Here is a 19,655-nt window from a genome sequence, read left to right on the forward strand (position 1 = left end):
ACCTATTCAGGCTCTAGGCGACATTCAGAGAGGGGTTGAAAGGGGAGTCAGGAGGAGGGAATAAAGGGGTCCTTGAAAAGTGGGAGGGTAAGAAGGGGTGAGAAATCCTTGTTGTCTAAGAGCTTCATCTAGAGAAAGAGGTGGAAAGAGTCATTTCTGAGGTCAAGTAGGTTCAGTTGACAAAGAGGAAGGTTTTCATTTTTTTCCCGAATATTGTATGTTTAGTTTCTTTTCTGATCATTTCTGGCAGGTTATTATTCCCGGTTTTTACTCCTATGAATGTAAGCATGGAGCGGAACAAGAGCCTGTAATGGAGATTTTTTTGTGGAAGGTAGATTTAACTGTATTCTGTTTATGAGTCTCCTGGAGGTAGGCCAGACCGTTGAGAATAGTTGGGTGAAAGGAGCGGTGTGGAAACAGATGGCTTTGGTTTTGGTGGCATTTAGTTTAAGTTTGTTTGTGGTTGCCCAGGTGTGGATTTTTTCTATGTTGTTTGAAATTTTCTCGTCCGTTTGGTTGTTTGTTTTTTATAATGATGAGAAGAATGTCGTCTGCGTAGGATAGTAAGGTTTTGTCTTCTAATTTAATATTTCCAAGTGAGCTCATGAAAAGGTTGAAAACGATGGGGGATAATGGGGAGCCTTGCGGAACTCTGCAGAATGCTTTCCAGGGGTTGGAGAACTCTCCTTCCTTTTTAACCGTGTACTCTCTATTTTGTAGAAAATTTGTAAACCAGTCTAACACAGTTCCTGTAATTCCAATTTCAGATAGTTTGGTTATGAGCAGATGATGGTCTACCGAGTCAAAGGCAGTGGAAATATCAAACTGGAGTAGTATTGCTTGATGGCCAATGCTTAGTAGTTGTTTTAAACTAAACTAAACTAAACTTTAAGTTTATATACCGCATCCTCTGCATAATTATAGAGCTCGGCACGGTTTATAAGAGCTTAATATAAGGAAAGAACAGCATAATGGGGTTGGAGGTTGAGTATAGGGGGAAGAGAGCATTACATTTTTGTGAATAGGCTAGTTTTCAGATGCTGTCGGAATAGTTGGAAGGAGCCCAGATTCCATAGTGGGGCAGTAAGGTTATTCCAAAGCTCAGTGATTCTAAAGAAGAGAGATTTCCCTAATTTTTCCACAAAGAAGATACCTTTTAGTGAGGGGAAGGATAGTTTAAGTTTTTGAGTGGATCTGGTGGTATCAGGACTCAGAGAATTCCAAGATAGTGGAATTAGGGGAGAGACAATGCCATGTAGGATCTTAAAAACTAGGCAGGCGCATTTAAAATGAACCCTGGAAATTACTGGAAGCCAGTGAAGTTTGGACAGAAGAGGGGAAACATGATCAAATTTGCTTTTTGCGAAGATCAGCTTGGCCACAGTGTTCTGAATCCGCTGAAGTCTTTTTTTGGTTAGACTTAAGTAGATGGAGTTACAGTAGTCTAGTCTGGAGAGGATGCTAGATTGTACAAGGACGGCAAAATGTTGTTGGTGGAAGCAGGATCTTACTTTCCTCAGCTGAAAAAGCATGACTTTACCAAGGAGTTAAGATGGTTACTGAAGAAAAGAGAAGAGTCAATAATGATGCCTAGAACTTTGTTTGAGAACTCAAGCTGCAGTGTGGCACCAGAAGGCAGTGAGATGAGAGTGGGTAGCTGTTCTAATTTTATTTTATTTTGGTGATTAGGATGATAAGGAGTTCTGTGCTGTGTTGCTTTCTGAAACCATGTGCTAGTGCACTGAAGTCCAGCTTGCCAAGAGAAAGGATGTGAGTGCTATGCAGTAGTGTTGAGTCTGAAAATCCAGATATATAATCGACTGTCTCATCTTCATCCATGTGTTTAGTCATCCCTTCGAAGAAATGTAGTAGATTGATGAGGCAAGATTTCCCTCGACTAAATCCATGCTTATGTACTGTATATGCTCTGTAACTGGAAATCCTACTTTAAAGCCAATATTCAACCGACGGTGGTCAATATTCAACCAACGGTGGTCAATGTTCTTTAAGCCTTTGACTGCCATGAAAAGAATTAAATCTGGATAGGCCACATCCAGATACTGGCACTGAATATCTGTCGGCCACTGTCCCAGAGATTATGTAGGCACTGGATGATATTCAGTGCTGGCATTTGCATAGGTAAGCAGGCAGACAGGACCACATGAAAGGCAGTCCTATCTGTCCATTTAGCTCTGCAGGCAACAGCACTGAATTTATTTATATATTCTACCTAATGTACTTGGGGCAATAAGGCTATTCTCTTCCCTGACTGCACCCATGCACTATCCCAGCACAATCTGAACAGAACCATGGCAGTCAGAGGGATACTCAGTCACACTGTGCAGTTAAGTGCCACTAAATATATGGGGAGAACCTTCTGAGCAGAGGAGATTAACTTGCATGTCCAGAAGTGGCAGTTACAACCCTAACATATATATATATGACATATATATATATGACAACCCTAACATATATATATATGACATATATATATATGACAACAAAAAAGAGCATGAGAATAAAAAGGTAGCGAGACACACACAACAAAAAAGAGCATGAGAATAAAAAGGTAGCGAGACACAACCTTCTAATCTGAAGCTGCTATTTCAGCTAAATGCCCTGCCTGCACAGCTGGAAATGAAGATCTGTTCAAATCTTAGGCATTTCAACAATTTTTTGGTACTTCATCTGACAAAACACGGTGATGAAATAAAGAACAATGAAAGAGGCAGAAGAGAAGCCACCTTTATTCTGAAGTGCTTCACCTTCCCTAGATCCATTACAGATGATGATGTCATTCAGCACAGTATTGGAAGAGGCGTAGGCTTAGAAGCATAGGAGGAAGTGGCACTGGATATACCAATTGTTTTGGTGCACTAATTTATATAGAAAAAGCTAAGAGAGGCCAATATTCAAAAATCAATGCACATCAATACAGAAGTCAGGTGCCTAGCCCTGTCAAAACTGAAAATTCTCCCCAAGTGCATGGCAGAAATTAGGCGCGTGAATAGCAGTGCTAGATTTAGAGGCCTCAGTTTTAGTTTTCATAAGGTCCCTAAATTTTGGAAATTAATGGCTACAAGTGGGAAAGGAAATTATTTCTTCCAAGGGACAACACACTGTGATATTGGAAGAGTTTTTTCTATGGGCCTTTGCCACTGTAATATTTTGAGTTCCTACATTTGGGTCCAGAAAAAGAGCAGCCAGGAAGGAGGAGAGGAGCAAGGCCCAGGAAAAGAGCTTCCACAGCAGCCAGAGCAAAATGGCACCAGACCTAGAATGAAGTAGCAGGTTAAGGGAAGGAAAAAGGAGTGATCACAGCATAACACTTTCATCAAATATGGTGCAATGAATGGAGACTTCACTAGAATCCAACAATCACAAACCAACCCAACTTGGCCTGCACAAGTTAATTTAAATGCAAAAAAGGAGGAAAAAGCCTTAGAAAATGTAGCACAAGCCAGGAAAAGGAGTGACACATGGGTAAAAGGCAGATGTTGTAGGCAGGCAGGAATGGAACTGGATCCAAGTAGGAGAACAACTGACATCAGCAGGACAGGAGGGGTTGAAAGGAATTAAAGGGAAGAGAATTTGATCTTTATTTCTTATTCTTTTCAAAAACAAAACAAAAAGAAAAAGCTGCAAGTTTATGTTTTCCCCCTTGGTTCCAAGAAAGTTAGGCAGTGCCCAAGTTTCCAAAAACATTTTAACCTCCCTTCCTCTGCTGTCTCATGCTAATGCTAGGAACCTCAGATTTTCAAAAGACAAATATGTCAAACAATTTAAGCTATAGCTCAAAGAGCTTGGTGAAGAACAACAATATCTTAACCGTAATTTGCACCAAAGGGGATTCAGATGCTTATACAGCAGCATCTCCTGCCAAAAAAAACAGCAGAACAGTGAAAACTCCTACAAGAACTCATAGAAAAATACCACAAAACAGTTAGTTTTTCTTGTTCTCTCAAGAAGTTTGGCTGGCTTTCTGACTGCTGAAAATTCAGCTGTGCACCTCAGTCTTGTTCACGGTTATCTGCTTCAAACCAATATTGTGTTTTATCATCATATTTTAACAATTTGGAAAGCGCTATACATTTTGATGTGGGCATCAGTCTGTCTTCAAGGAGCTGTTCAGAGATGGTGCTGAAAAACAGTGAATACTGATACCCTCTTTCCTTAACCTCTTGCAATGCCCAAGAAAAAGAGCTTTAACAAACACCTAATGAGCACTAGTCATTCTTGTTGGCACCTGAATTTAAGAAAAGAAACTATGAGTAATAATGAGTTAAAACCAAGTCCAAAATGACATGGTCACAGGAATTTGGCTGAGAGCATTGCTTGTGCATACAAACCACTTCACTGAGAATATCTGTGTCTCATGATATAGAGATAGGCATAACCAGCAGAAGAAAGGAGGTGTTGATGTCCCATCCGCAGTATTGTGCTCAGTTTTTGGAGGCCGTTTCTGGCTAAGGATGTAAAAAGACTTGAAGCGGTCCAGAGAAAAGCGACGGAAATGGTATGGGACTTGTGCCAAAAGATGTACAAGAGGAGATTGGAAGACCTGAATATGTATACTCCAGTTTCCAAGTTTATTAAAACTTTCTATCCCACTCACTACTATTCGCACCCATCTTGGACCTTCCCCTCCTGCTTTTAAGGTTTCTAATAATAATGATTCAACTTTTCTACCTCTCAGTTCTCTCTCAAACTTCAAAATACCTTCATTAACACAACTATCCACTATTCTACAATCTATCAACTTACCTAACAACATTACTGAAAGTTTTCCTCCTCATCTTATCAAAACATTTTTTTCTTTTTTCGGACCCTATATAAGGGAAATGATTTCTACATCCTTTTCTGATTGTTGTGTTCCTACAGTATGGAAATCAGCACTGGTATTTCCGAAACTGAAACAATATAATTCTGATCCTTCTTCACCTAATAATTATCGTCCTATTGCTAATTTGCCCTTCATTTCCAAACTTACTGAAAAAGTGATTCATTCTCAACTATCAGACTTCTTTGATCAAACACATGCACTACATCCCTATCAGACTGGCTTTCGAACCTCTCATTCTACTGAATTATCATTATTAGGTCTCATCTCCACCATACAATATTCTCATGATCATCTAAAATCAGTTATATTAATCTCACTTGACCTATCTTCAGCTTTCGATACCATTGACCATTCTTTACTTCTATCTAGACTAGCAGACTGCAACATTACAGGTCCTGCTCTCAATTGGTTTGTTTCTTATTTTCACCAACGCAACTTCAAAGTTCATGTAAAAAACCAAACTTCTTCTTCAGTAACACAAACCTTTGGTGTCCCTCAAGGTTCCATCTTATCCCCACTTCTATTCAACATTTTTCTTTCCCCTCTCCTTTCTTTGGCTCAATCACTAGGATTCTCGATCTTCGCTTATGCTGACGATATCCAGCTACTGTACCCCATTAATACTTCCAATTCATCGGATATTAATGATCTCAACTCTAAGTTAGACGTCTTAAGTGATTGGCTGTTTTCCAATAAACTTTCACTTAATGTTTCTAAATCTTGTGGTTTACTCCTTCCTATTAAAAAATCCGAAACTTTGCCTGGAACTATCTTCATCAAATCCACTCCCTTACATATGGATACTAAAATTAAATTACTGGGCGTCACTCTAGACAGAGACCTCACCTTCCATGATCACATAAGTACAATAGTAAGAACTTGTTTCTTTAAACTCCGTATTATTCGTTCACTTACCTCTATCCTAAATACCGATTCGATCAATACCCTTATTCACTCATTAGTTATCTCCAATTTAGATTACTGCAATTCATTACTAAATGGACTTCCCCAAAAAGAACTACGCCGTTTGCAGATAATACAAAACACCGCTATTAAACTCATTCACAAAACAGGTAAATTCGAGCACGTTACTCCACTTCTTAAAGAGGCTCATTGGCTCCCAGTCACACACCGTATAATTTATAAAATTCTACTACTCACCTTCAAAATCAAACTTTCTCATCTGCCCCTATTTTTAGACAAATTGCTAATTCCTCAAAGTTCTCCCCGTATCTTACGATCTACAGACCAAAAACTCCTTTTCATCCCCTCCCTAAAAGAATCCTACTATACAAGAAAAACTAATTTCGCCATAACAGCACCTACACTATGGAATTCTCTCCCTCAATCTCTTCGGGATGAAAATCATTTAACTAAATTCAAAACCAATCTTAAAACTTTTCTATTCCAAGATGCTTTTAATAAATCCTAATCTTTTCTAACCTCTTATATACCCACTCTAGCCTAAATTTCTCCTATTTTCCTGCGCATAACTCTTATACCAAGCACCCTTTCCCTTTATGTCATATCCTCCCCTTCTATCTCATTTCCTCTTATATTATGTAACTTTTTTCCCTACCTTCCCTTTTTTTTCCTTCACAGTCATGTCTGTCTGTATATGTCTAATATGTTTTCACTAACTTTCTTAACACACCAATATCTAATTCTTATTTTTCTATTTTAAACAAATTGTTTTTAAATTGTTAACCGGTCAGATATTTGTTTTATAATCGGTATATCAAAAACCAATAAACTTGGAAACTTGGAAACTTGGAATAAAAATACATTCATTTTTAAAATAAAAAAGGGGAAGGGTAGAACATGAGGTCACGTGTTTGTCTTCCTGTTTTCCACAATTCACTACAAAGCATCATCGAAAATCATTGAAAAGCTTTATCAAAAAGGAAGTTTTTTAACTCAATTTTAAATTGTCCCAAATTAGTTTCTAGCCATATTTTTTTGGTCAGAGAATCTCAAAGAGTACGATTTCAAACTAAAAATTAGGAGCTACATATATGCTCATGAACTACGGTACTTCTCTTTATGTCTCACAATTCTGCAGCTCCTACACCAAGCAAACCAAACTCAAAAGCTGACACGGGCCAAATAAAAAATGTTTTAAGTTTATATGGGCCGCAAAAATGTCAGTTTTCATAGAACCTTAGGTATATTTTGAAAAGTACAGTATGAAAAAAGAACAAGAGCAACGATAAAATTCATGTTTTCTTCCTGACACTTGGGGCTCCTTTTACTAAGCTGCGTTAGCTTTTTTAGCGCACGCATTTTAGTGCGCGCTAAACCCACGCTACGTGGCTAGAACTAACGCTAGCTAAATGCTGGCATTAAGGTCTAGCGTTGCACGGTAATTTAGCACGCGCTATTCCGAGCATTAAAGCCCTAACGCGGCTTAGTAAAAGGAGCCCTTAGCATCTCTTATCTGCTATTATTTTTCCTATTTCGGGGAAAATCTTGTCTAGTGATTACTTTTAAAACTGACCCAAGGTGAATGTCAGTAATTCTGGATCTGATAGGAGACTTTCCTTTCTTAAGGGTAAATAACTGCTCGCACTGATAAATGCTTCCAAACATGGAAATAATTTCATATGAGACTTTTCGAGTATTTTCAAACCTGACTGCCAAATATTTGTAAAATTCAAGCAAGCCAACTTCACTGTATTTTGTCTTCAAATCTGAAATCGCACTGGATCTCAATTACTTCCATTTGAATATGATTAGGTACTGATTTTATATTTATTGAGAAAAAAATACAAAAAACACTTGTCTTCCAATGATTCAAAATCTGCAAATCTTGTTTCAAACTCAGTTCTAATGCTTAAAATTTTTTCTGCGTATTTTTTATTTTTATTGGATTTAATACATTTACAATATCATAAAGATATCAAGGAAAAAAAAAGGTCCCCATACAAGTTTTCAGTACAACAAATAATACAAAAAACAATCCTTTACAAGCCCACTAAAAGGGGAAGCATATTGCTTATTTATCAATTAAATATTTAAGGAAAAACAAAGAAATGGGTTGAGTTCCATTGAACCCAAATCATTCCCAACTAAATTAGGATATTTTAGACATTCCTACCCTAATTCCTCATCAATAAATGAAAAAGAAAAGAAATCTCACTTCTGTTCACGAGCTACCAAAAATTGTTGCAATTGAATGCGTATTTTTGATATGATGCAATTTCACCTAAACTTGATTTGTTTATGTTTCATTCGGAAAGTACATTAAGGGCTCCTTTTACAAAGGTGCGTTAAGGCCTTAACGCGTGGAATAGCGCGCGCTAGACCTTAACGCCAGCATTGAGCTGGCGTTAGTTCTAGAAGCTTAGCACAGGTTTAGCGCGCGCTAAAAACGCTTGCGCACCTTAGTAAAAGGAGCCCTAAATCTTCATTTTTCAACCGCTTTTCCCAAAGAACTAACTTACATTGGAATGCTTTAACTTAATTACACACGTTAGTAATGATCTGATCTTTTCCTTGCAGTTTTAAATTTAAATCATTCAAGTGTTTTGTTATATTAGCTATGAAGGATAAATTTTGTAACCATACTGGTTCAGAAAACAATCTTATGCCTTGATTTTTAGTTATTAAAAAATGACATTTTTTCTTTCAAGTCCAAGAACTAAGGACCTTGGAGCAGGATAGCCAACAAACCTCGGTAAAGTAGGACAAACCGGAATATTCATTTTTTAATTCACTTAAGAAAGCAGAGAATTGTCGCAGATTTAAGCCTTGAGAGCTTATGAAATTGATATTTTTTGACAAATGTCAACACATTTTCCATGTTTATTATCTTTGTGCATAATACTTCTTGATGTATAATGCAATACGTATGATGAATCTTGGATCCGTCACAAGTTTCACTTTGTTTTTCTCGTAGTAATGCCATAAAAACGTTGTTTTTACCAGCCATTGAAGGAGCTCCATCTGTAGCTACAGAAGTTAGTTTTGAAAGAGGTAAATTGTATTTTTGCTGAAGTTCATAAACAGAAATATATCTTGTCCTGTTGTAGTGCCACACATTGGTACTAGTTTCAATAATTCCTCAAAAATGTTGAAATTCGTGTCTCAAGCATGAAAAAACACAGCTAACTGAGCTAGGCCCCCAATGTCCGTACTCTCATCACAGATAATGGAAAAAGCTTTGAAACTAGATGATTTTGCTTTAAAATGATCACTTAAATTGTGAGCCTTCGGGACAGTAAGGGAATTTTTCAAGTACCTTTCTTATTTCTAATCTTAATGTATATTTTCTGTAAACCGCTTAGAACCTAACGGATGTAGCGGTATATAAGAAATAAATTACATTACATTAAATTGCCGGCCAAATCAGTAATTCTTCCTGCAACTGTATTTCGAGAAGAAGAGATTGTTAAAAAAAACATTCACACTTCTAGGTAAAAGGTTTCGAGTGTTTAGCTATCAACTCCAACAAGGTATAGCATGTATGCACCGTCACTTCACTTTCTTGTGATACTTTGGTAAACATGAACTTTTGTTTTTTTCAGTCCCAAATTAAGCTCTTTCAACTTTTCTTGTCTCATTAATACTTCATAATTGTCATATTTTGATTAAATGCTATATAACTTTCGCACACTAATAGCATTATTACATATCAAGCAAATTATTTTATCTTTTACTTCACAGCAAAAATATTCCAATTCCCACTTTTCTTGAAAATTTCGATGTTCATCAGCAATTTTTTGTTTAGTTTTACTATCACTTGGTTTTGATAAAGACACTGAATACAAAGAGCTGAATCAAATGAGTAATCGTTAACAAAAAAAACACATTTCTATAAAAATCAATCTTTTCTTAAATATTAACTTACCAGATAAAGAATAATTGTACAAATTAATAGTGTAATGTAAATAAACCTATACTTGTACTTTTATTTTACTCCAAAGGCGAAATATTTCCTGTTAGGTGCACCAAGCAAGTCAATACAAAACTAATGGTAGGTATGATTATCGTCCGATTCACTGCTAGTATAAGTGGGGGGAAATAGTACGTTATGACTAGAGTCGTGAACTTGTCTTGGGTAGTCTTGGGCAGACTTGCACGGTCTGTGTCTGTATATGGCCGTTTGGTGGAGGATGGGCTGGGGAGGGCTTCAATGGCTGGGAGGGTGTAGATGAGTTGGAGTAAGTCTTAACAGAGATTTCGGCAGTTGGAACCCAAGCACAGTACAGGGTAAAGCTTTGGATTCTTGCCCAGAAATAGCTAAGAAGAAAAAAATTAAAAAATTTAAATTGAATCAGGTTGGGCAGACTGGATGGACCATTCGGGTCTTTATCTGCTGTCATCTACTATGTTACCAAAGGCGTCCACATCATAGTACTTAATAAGAATAAGCAACTGGTTATAGTCATACGTTGTATCGTTTTCAACTAGCTTAGATAGGAGACTGCTCGGCACCAATGGATTGCAGGAAAAATTTTGCGACTCTAGTTATCACTTATTGGATTACATTGGCTGGGCCACAAAGATGTTTGTTGTGGGCTGCAAGTTTGACATGTTTATCCTACACCATACCAGCTATAGCACTAACATGAATAAACTACATTCCACCACCACCTCCAGTATTCATACTTTTTTTAAACCCTAGCCTATGTCAGCACTAGCATCTAAATTTAGGCACGAATATCTACAGCAGGTCTGTGTACATGTTAACACCTAAATATGGTACCTTAGTGTGTAACCTACAGTATTTTGCAAGTTATGCCATAAGTGAGAATGTCCATCACTGGTTCCTTGGTTCAGAATAATATCTAACAAGATTTTACTCCGAACCAAGGCACCTTGCCACAACTTACCATGTGAGGAATGCCTAGCGCTGCAATCCCTACAGAAACGACATGACCTAGTGATTCTCCTGCAGTCAAAGGGAACACAACTGTAGCGATGGACGCCAAAGATTACCGCCAAAAAATATCTAACCTCCTAGCAGAGGACACATGCACATTGCTTCCCATGCAGGATATGCTGAAATGGATGGCTCTCTCCTCTCCTAACTCATCTCTTCTAGAGGTGCTTCTCATGATTACAGGGCTGAACTGCTGCTGACTGTGATGAAATGGAAAGCGGTTTCAAGGATCTTGCACAATGATAATGACTGAATACCAACATAATTGAAGAATTTAAGAACTAGTGTGAACTGTGCACATTTTATATACCGAGAAACATCAGTTTTATGAAGGTTGTTGTGGAAAAGGACTCCTAATGTTTTGACATTGTGATGTGGTTATATGACATACTGAGTGGAGTATTTGAGTATTTAAGTATACAGTAAATAGGTACTACATAAGAACATAAGCAATGCCTCTGCTGGGTCAGACCTGAGGTCCATCATGCCCAGCAGTCCGCTCACGCGGCGGCCCAACAGGTCCAGGACCTGTGCAGTAATCCTCTATTTATACCCCTCTATCCCCTTTTCCAGCAGGAAATTGTCCAATTCTTTCTTAAACCCCTGTACTGTACTCTGCCCTATTACTCCCTCTGGAAGCGCATTCCAGGTGTCCACCACTCGTTGGGTAAAGAAGAACTTCCTAGCATTCGTTTTAAATCTGTCCCCTTTCAACTTTTCCAAGTGTCCTCTTGTTCTTTTATTTTTCGAAAGTTTGAAGAATCTGTCCTTCTCTACTCTCTCTATGCCCTTCATGATCTTATAAGTCTCTATCATATCCACTCTAAGTCTCCTCTTCTCCAGGGAAAAGAGACCCAGTTTCTCCAATCTCTCAGCGTATGAGAGGTTTTCCATCCCTTTTATCAAGCGTGTCGCTCTCCTCTGAACCCTCTCGAGTAACGCCATATCCTTCCTAAGGTACTGATTAAAGTATAAAAATTGTAATAATAAATAAAACACATTTTATAGAAATAAAATAGATTATGTTGAAAGTATTATGATTCATTCTCACACCTGCTCCCCAATGCTTTCTGCATCTCCTTTACAGCGAGAGGACTGCTCTCATTGGCCACCTTTAAATGCAAACAGAAGAGTCATCCTATACAGTAGGTCATCGAATGCAGCAAGAGATCACAGCAGAGGAAAGCCATCTTATAGGAATATATTAATTGCATGCCCCAAAACAACACCGATAGAGAATAAATTGAAGATTACCAATCCACTGAAAACAGCTGCGTTTCTTTATTTTTCTCCAGACGCCGTCTACTTTCCACAGCTTCCTCCATAGGGTTATCTCGAGCAGGGTTCTGGAAAAAATAACCCCCCCACAGAACCCTCGTTACATTTCCATACATTGCAATCACATTCCTTACTTTAAATATCACAATGTCAGTGAGAAAAGCAAGAATCTTTACCAAATTATATATAGTATTTATCAAGACTTAATGTACTGAAGGCTACAGCACATCTCGTAAATAATACTTTAGCATATAGTCTGGCTGTGCATATTATTTAAACAAAAAAAAAGCAAGAATCACTTTCCACCAAAGCTTGCCCTGTCTCCATTGGCCAGACAACCAACCACATTTGATGTGGTAGATCATCAACTCCTATTACTGATCCTAAACAGTTGGCTAGAAGGATTCCTAACAAATATACAGCATAAAAATGAATGTAAAAAAATTGGAAGAAAAGTCAGCATGAAGAGGAGTACCCCAAAGCTCACCACTCTCCTCAATGCTTTTCAGCATACTGATATCAACACTAGGACACTTCTTAGACAAGACAGACCTCACTTACTCCTGCGCTGATGATATTACAATATGCATTCCTTTCTACAAAAAAACAAGAATAACAAATCAGTAGAGGAAGTCACTCGACTACCGGTAGTTGCTGATTGGGCTGACAACATGAAACAAACTAAATTAAGAAAAAAAAATTTATTCTTTTACTAAATCCAACTAGAATCACCGACGATGACACTCAAATAACATTTCATAACGCCCCACTGAAACTGGATTCAGAACTGAGAATTCTAGGGATTATATTCAACAACAACCTATCCTGGGAGACACAAATGCAAACATTAACCAAGAAAATATTCAAGAATTCAGCACTACTTCACCAAAGAAAACTTTCAGATCATGGTTCAATCACTGGTACTATCCCAACTATGATATTATTGCAATGTCCTTTATGTTAAAAGGGGATAGATTCAGTACAAACATAAGGAAGTTCTTCTTCACCCAGAGAGTGGTAGAAAACTGGAACGCTCTTCCTGAGTCTGTTATAGGGGAAAACACCCTCCAGGTATTCAAGACAAAGTTAGACAAGTTCCTGCTAAACCAGAATGTATGCAGATAAGGCTAGACTGAGGGCATGGGCTTTGACCTAAAAGCCGCCATGTGAGTAGAATGCTGGGCACGATGGACCACTGGTCTGACCCAGCAGCGGCAATTCTTATGTAAGAAGATATACAGAAAAAACGACAAACCTTTCAAAATGTAGCACCCAGACCTATTTCCTCAGTAACATAAATATGACAAAAGTGACACCCCTGTACCTCGAACTACACTGGCTCCCCTTCGAAGCAAGGTGTATTTTTAAACAATGTATACTTATCTTTTTAATTTTCCATGGCAGAACAAAAGACATGTTGAACTTAATCAAAATATCACCCAAATACAACCTATCAGCAACCATATAAGAATGAGATTCCCAAATCCTAAAGGAATCAAATACAAATCTATTCATTCTACAACCTTCCCTTACCTGGCAGCAAAATGGTGGAATCCTTTACCAGCACAATTAAGGAACATCCCCTCCTACCAAAACTTTCATTAAGGTCTAAAAACCTATTTGGAAATACCTTACTCCCCTGACCCACAAATGACAAGCTACGACCAGCAGAAACCAAACAAGGCACAAATCATCTTTCCTATCTCAAAAGATGACCAAGCTCCCTACAAACCGGGAACCCATTTAAAAAAAAAATGTAACATTGTATTGTATTGTAAATATCAAGACTACAACACCAAATATAGCCAATCTTTTCTCCAAACCTTATGCCATAATCATATTGTAGCTCTATCCTTCCCCCCTTTCTCTTCCCCCTTCTACACATAAGTTCATGTAATCCTTTTTCTTCTTCTCTACCCACTATTTTAAGTTCTTGTAAACCGTGTCGAGCTCCATTCTCATGGAGATGATGCGGTATATAAACTTAAGATTTAGGTTAGATTAGATATGCCTACACGAACACAAACCAAGCTATCTGTGTCATGAACCCTAATGAAATAATGTAATCTCTGGATACATTAAAATTGTAAATCGAATTGTACTCCTTCTAGGGCATCTTAGCGATCTATAAATACTAATGTAATGTGGTTTATATGTATATATATATATATATACACATATATATATATATACACACACACACATGCATATTCTATACACAAATTAAGAATAAAGTCAAGTGTCAAACCTAAGATTAACATTAAAGGGTAAAAAAGGTTATAATTAGTTACAGATAGTGTACATAATTGGAATAGAAGTCAAGAAATGTGTTGAAGAGCACCAGGTCAGAACAGGAACACCCTGCAAGTGTGGGTATATGCCTGTGTGTAACAATGCCCAAACATTCTCTCAGAGTAGATTAAGGCACAGGAAAACTAGGGGGAAGTTGTTTGTTTGTTTTTTGGGGGTATTTTTGCGGGGGGTGTTCAGTCAGGATTCAGAAGGCTAGAATTGTCAATTGTGTGGATTTGTTCAAGGTTCCACAAACCTGTACATTACTTGCCTCAAAGCAAGAAGGATGGCTGAAGTGTCTGGACTGTTCTAAATGAGTTGGCTGAAGTTGTCTCTGGCGGGTAATCTCTTCTTTCACACAGGGTTGGTTCCTTCTTTTTTGGTAGAAGGCGGGCTGGGGGCTTTGAGTACCTTTCCCATGTCTTGCGGGACAATGGGAAGCTCCTGTCCTGTAATGAGGTGCTGCAGCGCAGCATCTCCCCTCCTAGGCTTGTTTATGCCCACTGTCAATTGTTGCATTACGTGGGGGTCTTTGCCTGGGGGTTCTTTATCTCTGGATTTTGGCATCCGATTTCGTACCTTTTTGGAGGAGGGGCAGATCCAGGGTCCAAAGTCTCAGTCTCTTTTTTTCATAAACAGCTTAGTGCCCTTGGCTCCTCTAAGGATCTTTCTAATATATTGGAGGCCTGGCTGCGGGATTTTAGGAGGGAACTTGGGGGGGGGGGGGGGTTCTCTTGCTCAGAGCTCTTAAACATATCCCAGTTCTTGTACATAATGCTGAGCTCAGGGAATGCCGCTATAGAACCCTATTGAGAACGTATGTTTCCCAAAGCCAAGCCTACCATATGGGTTGTGTAGACCAGTGTTTTTCAACCTTTTTTGGGCAAAGGCACACTTGTTTCATGAAAAAAATCACGAGGCACACCACCATTAGAAAATGTTAAAAAATTTAACTCTGTGCCTATATTGACTATATATAAAGTAATTCTCTTGAATAGGAATCAAATAAACACAAAGAAAGTATTTTATAATTACTTTATTACGAAATAAAAATTATAAAAATTATAAAATACTTTATTCAGTGCGAAACCTGGGCCTGTTTGGCTGAACACAAAGCTGATATTCTGGCTGGAATCGAAGAAAGACACACACGTAGCTCTTCGTCAACAGCTCTCAGTCTCTCTCTGTATTTGGTTTTTATAGCATACAAAAATAGACAAATATACCCTCCATCCTTTTTATTAAACCACAATAGCAGTTTTTAGCGCAGGGAGCTGCGCTGAATGCCCAGCACTGCTCTTGACGCTCATAGGCTCCCTGCGCTAAAAACCACTATTGCGGTTTAGTAAAAGGTGACCATATTGTAAAATATAGACAGCAGATATAAATTCAGAACTGTGCATAGTACGGTAAGTGAAGGGAAGTTTTCATCTCTGGGAATTTACCCAGTTAACTATTAAGTTATTTGGGCAAATTCCTTTGAAAACTGTGGTAATACTGCCTCCACTTTGCTAAATTTAAAATAAAATCATTTTTCCTACCTTGTCTGGTGATTTCTGGTTGCACTTTCTTCTTCTGACTGTGCATCCAATCTTTCTTCCCTTCTATCAGCCTGTATGCTTTCTCTCCTCCACACCTCATTCCCTCCCCCAACTTTTTCTTCCTCTCTCCCTGACCTTTCTTTCTTTTTTTCTGTTTCTCTTCTTTCCTTCTGTTTCTCTGCCTGCCCCCTTTCTTTCTTTCTCCCTGCCGTTCCCCAAGCCACTGCCACTGCCGCTGCCATCGGGGAACAGGACCCACCAATGGATAACAGGCCCCAAAGCCGACGCAGACGCATGCTCTCCCTGACGTCAATTCTGCAATCGGAGAGGAAGTTCCGCCCAGCCAGGCAGCGATTGGCTGGCCCGAACTTCCTCTCCGACTGCAGAATTGACGTCAGGGAGAAGAAGACTTATCGGCTCGATAGATTAGATCGCCAAGACAAAGTGAGTCCTGGGTGATCGACTCACTTTGCCTTGGCGAGCTACTGGCGCCCCTGCCTCGGGCCCCCTGTCAGCTCCAGGCCCGGCGGCCCTGCGGCACACCAGGCAACATCTCGCAGCACACTAGTGTGCCGCGGAACAGCGGTTGAAAAACACTGGTGTAGACAACCAACTTTGTACTACTTGCATTACTGAAGTGAATTTTTACTTTCATGGCCTTTGGCTTTGTGAGGCTATACAGAGTTTTAGGGGGGCTTTGGCCTCTTTCCTGCGGGGCCTGCTCATGTTCCTGTTGCTCTCTCTGCACTTCATATGCTGTTTGCTCACTTTTCCATGTTTTCTGTATATACCTCAGCTAAAAAAACTGTTTTTGAGTAAATGTTATATTCTGGGGAAAAAAATGTATTTTGAATTATTGGTTGGCTGATGAACCTCCCTCCTTTTGGTATTGGAGAAACAAACTACATGAACTGATGGGATGGGATGCCCAGATGGCTTAATCCTCTCGCCGAAGAAGTAGAGACTTTGGTCTCCTTATTTGAACATTTTGCCTCCAAGGAATCATAGGCGCATCTTGAACAGACTTCAGTTGTTTCCTAAGCCACCTGTCTGACCTTGGTTAATCCTTGTATTGTTGGATTTGGGGGCTGGAAGGTGGAGGTGAGGGTGGGGGGTTTTGGGGGGTCTAAGGGGGATTTTCTTGTGGCCTTGGGAGGACATAAGAGTATAGTACTCTTTGGCAGGTAGCCTTTATTGAAAATTATTTGCTTGTCATTTTGCCATTGTTTGTTTGTGGTTCTTTCTTGTTAATAAAAATAGATTTAAACATTAAGATAAAATTTCTACTTTTGAGACTGACAATGCTGTGTCCCCGACCCTTTTATTTTTACCATCATTGTTATCTTTCCTTAAACCATTGTAGTTCTATCCCTTTTCCACCATGTTTCTGTGTGTATATTGTTCTTTCTTTGTTTTGTTCGTATTTTAATTGTCTAGCTTCTCCTAATTTTATTATGTATTTCGCTTAGAAATTTTTATAAGCATTTTTATCAAATTTTAAATAAATCTTGAAACGAAATATGGTTAAAATGGCTTCTCTTCTGCAATATGAGCACATTCTTTGTATGATGCATGTGCTGCAGCTCTGTGTTGGAACAGATGTTGCTCTTTCCAAATGTCGAAAGACTGTATGATAAAGACAAGTGGAATTGTCCAATAAGAAAAGGTGCAATAAATAAAGATGTCTTTCAACTCATCTGGACAATCAGGTTATCCTTTATGTCACAACACAGCAATTAAAAGAATTGTCTGAAGAGTAGATAATGCATGATGTGCCAACAAGATGGAACAGTACTTTCCGACATGCTGGAATGGCTGCAGAAAACACAAGACGGCAGTAAAATCAACTTTGGCAGGGCAAAAAAATTCTGCCATACTCTCAAATAAGTTTGTCATTTCACTTCACTTTTCACTGGGTAACATTCAGGAGTTCAAAAAGATTAAGGCAAATTGGAAAGCATTCTCGCCTGGTTTCCTGAGGTAGCTATTGCAAAACACAGCTTGTGTTGAAGCCGGGACTTACATCTTCATTGCCCTAAGACACAGGTGTCAAAGTCCTTGAGGGCCGCAATCCTGTCGGGTTTTTAGGATTTCCCCAATGAATATGCATGAGATCTATTAGCACACAATGAAAGCAGTGCATGCAAATAGATCTAATACATATTCATTGGGGAAATCCTGAAAACCTGACTGGATTGCGGCCCTCGAGGACCGACTTTGACACCCCTGCAGGGCCTAAGATAAGTGTTTAGATTAACCAAAAAAGCAAGAGAAACTGTGGAAACAATGAAAAATGTGTGTTATACAGATTCAACAGTTGTCTGCATCACCTTTATTTGTGAAGATTTTCAATAAATTACATCGAGATCATTGTTTCCACACTTTCTCTTGCTTTTTGGTTTCCAAGTTTATTTAAATTTTGGTATACCGACCATCGACATGAATCTGGTCGGTTTACAATGCTAAAATAATATAAAACATAAAATTTTAAAAATAAAAAGGGGTGGAGGATTAAGATGATTATATTTGACATAAATGATACAGAAGGAGATAGGGGAAGGAAAGAAGAGTTATTACATCACAAAATAAAAATAAGAAGAGGTATGAGGGGATGGGAAGGAACATCAGGGAATGGGTGGTTGCTTCACAGAAGCGGTTCTCAGAAGAGGAAGGAAGTAGGATGCTGTGGTTGAAAAAGCAATATTATCTTATTGTTTGGAATGCATCCTGGAACAAAAAAGTTTTGAGATTGGCTTTGAGTTTCAGAGAATTTTCATGGCGGAGGTGGGATGGCATGGCATTCCAGAGGGTGGGAACTGTGACAGAGAAATTTGTGTTTCTGGTATAATGGAGATCTTTAATCGAAGGAACGGTTAACAGGTTCTGGTCAGCGGATCTAAGGTCCCTGGATGAGGAGTTAGGAATGATGTATTTATCGAGGAAAACTGGAGAACAGGTAAGTTTAATTTTGAAAACAAGCAAGAGAATATGTCGTGCAGTGTGAGATTGGTAACCAGTGCGCTTCTCGAAGGAGAGGGGTGGCATGATCATACTTTCTTTTGTGGACCCACTTGGCAGACTCTTTTTGTTTTGATTAAGGGCTCCTTTTATGAAGCCGCGTTAGCGGCTTTATCGCACGCACATTTTTAGCGCACGCTAACCCCCAAAACCTACCGCCTGCTCAAGAGGAGGCGGTAGTGGCTAGCACAGCTGGCAAATTAGCGCGCGCTAAACTGCTAACGCGGCTTCGCAAAAGGAGCCCTAAGTGTATGGATTACCTAGTTTTCACTATTTATGAGTAACACTATGAAAAAATTTGCATGAAAATTGATGTGTTACGATTAGAACTCATAGCTATACCATCGGCATAACTTTTGCCCCGTGAACAACTGTTTTATGAGCATATAACAGGATTCAACTAGTACTTTAATCTTTGGCTATAAAACATTGTTTGTTGAATTTATAGTGCATTGGGGGTTTCTCTAGTTTTATCTCCTCAATCAGTTATTTTTTATACTATACTCCATTTTTCATTTTGGGAATACTCTTAAATAAAGGCAGAATAGAAGAAGTTGGAAATACCATGTAAAGCACTTCAACCTAGTAACTGCTGGCAGATAAAGGCATGCACGGTGCATCCAGGTAGCCAAAGTTGCAACAGGCACTCTGTACAGTTTCCACTTCTTCATGATTACACAATGGCATATTTAATTTCTTTCTCCCCTTTCCAATTCCGGGTCACAGACGGTAGAAGTCTGCCTTGCATCGGTCTTATTTCATAACCACTACAGTTGTTGAAGTCCACTCAAACCTTGAT

General features: G+C 38.7%; 1 protein-coding gene across 2 annotated transcripts in view; it reads right to left on the reverse strand.

Annotated features, from left to right (window-relative positions):
- Positions 1–19,655, reverse strand: part of LOC117353958 (suppressor of cytokine signaling 1-like) — a 190,686-nt gene that overhangs the window by 95,525 nt on the left and 75,506 nt on the right. For both annotated transcript variants that reach the window (XM_033930601.1, XM_033930600.1), the window contains exon 2: positions 11,982–12,073. The gene's annotated coding sequence lies outside the window, so the exon portion shown is untranslated. The remainder of the gene's footprint in view (positions 1–11,981; positions 12,074–19,655) is intronic.

Source organism: Geotrypetes seraphini, chromosome 2 (genome assembly GCF_902459505.1).
Source record: "Geotrypetes seraphini chromosome 2, aGeoSer1.1, whole genome shotgun sequence".
Taxonomy (NCBI): Eukaryota; Metazoa; Chordata; class Amphibia; order Gymnophiona; family Dermophiidae; genus Geotrypetes; species Geotrypetes seraphini.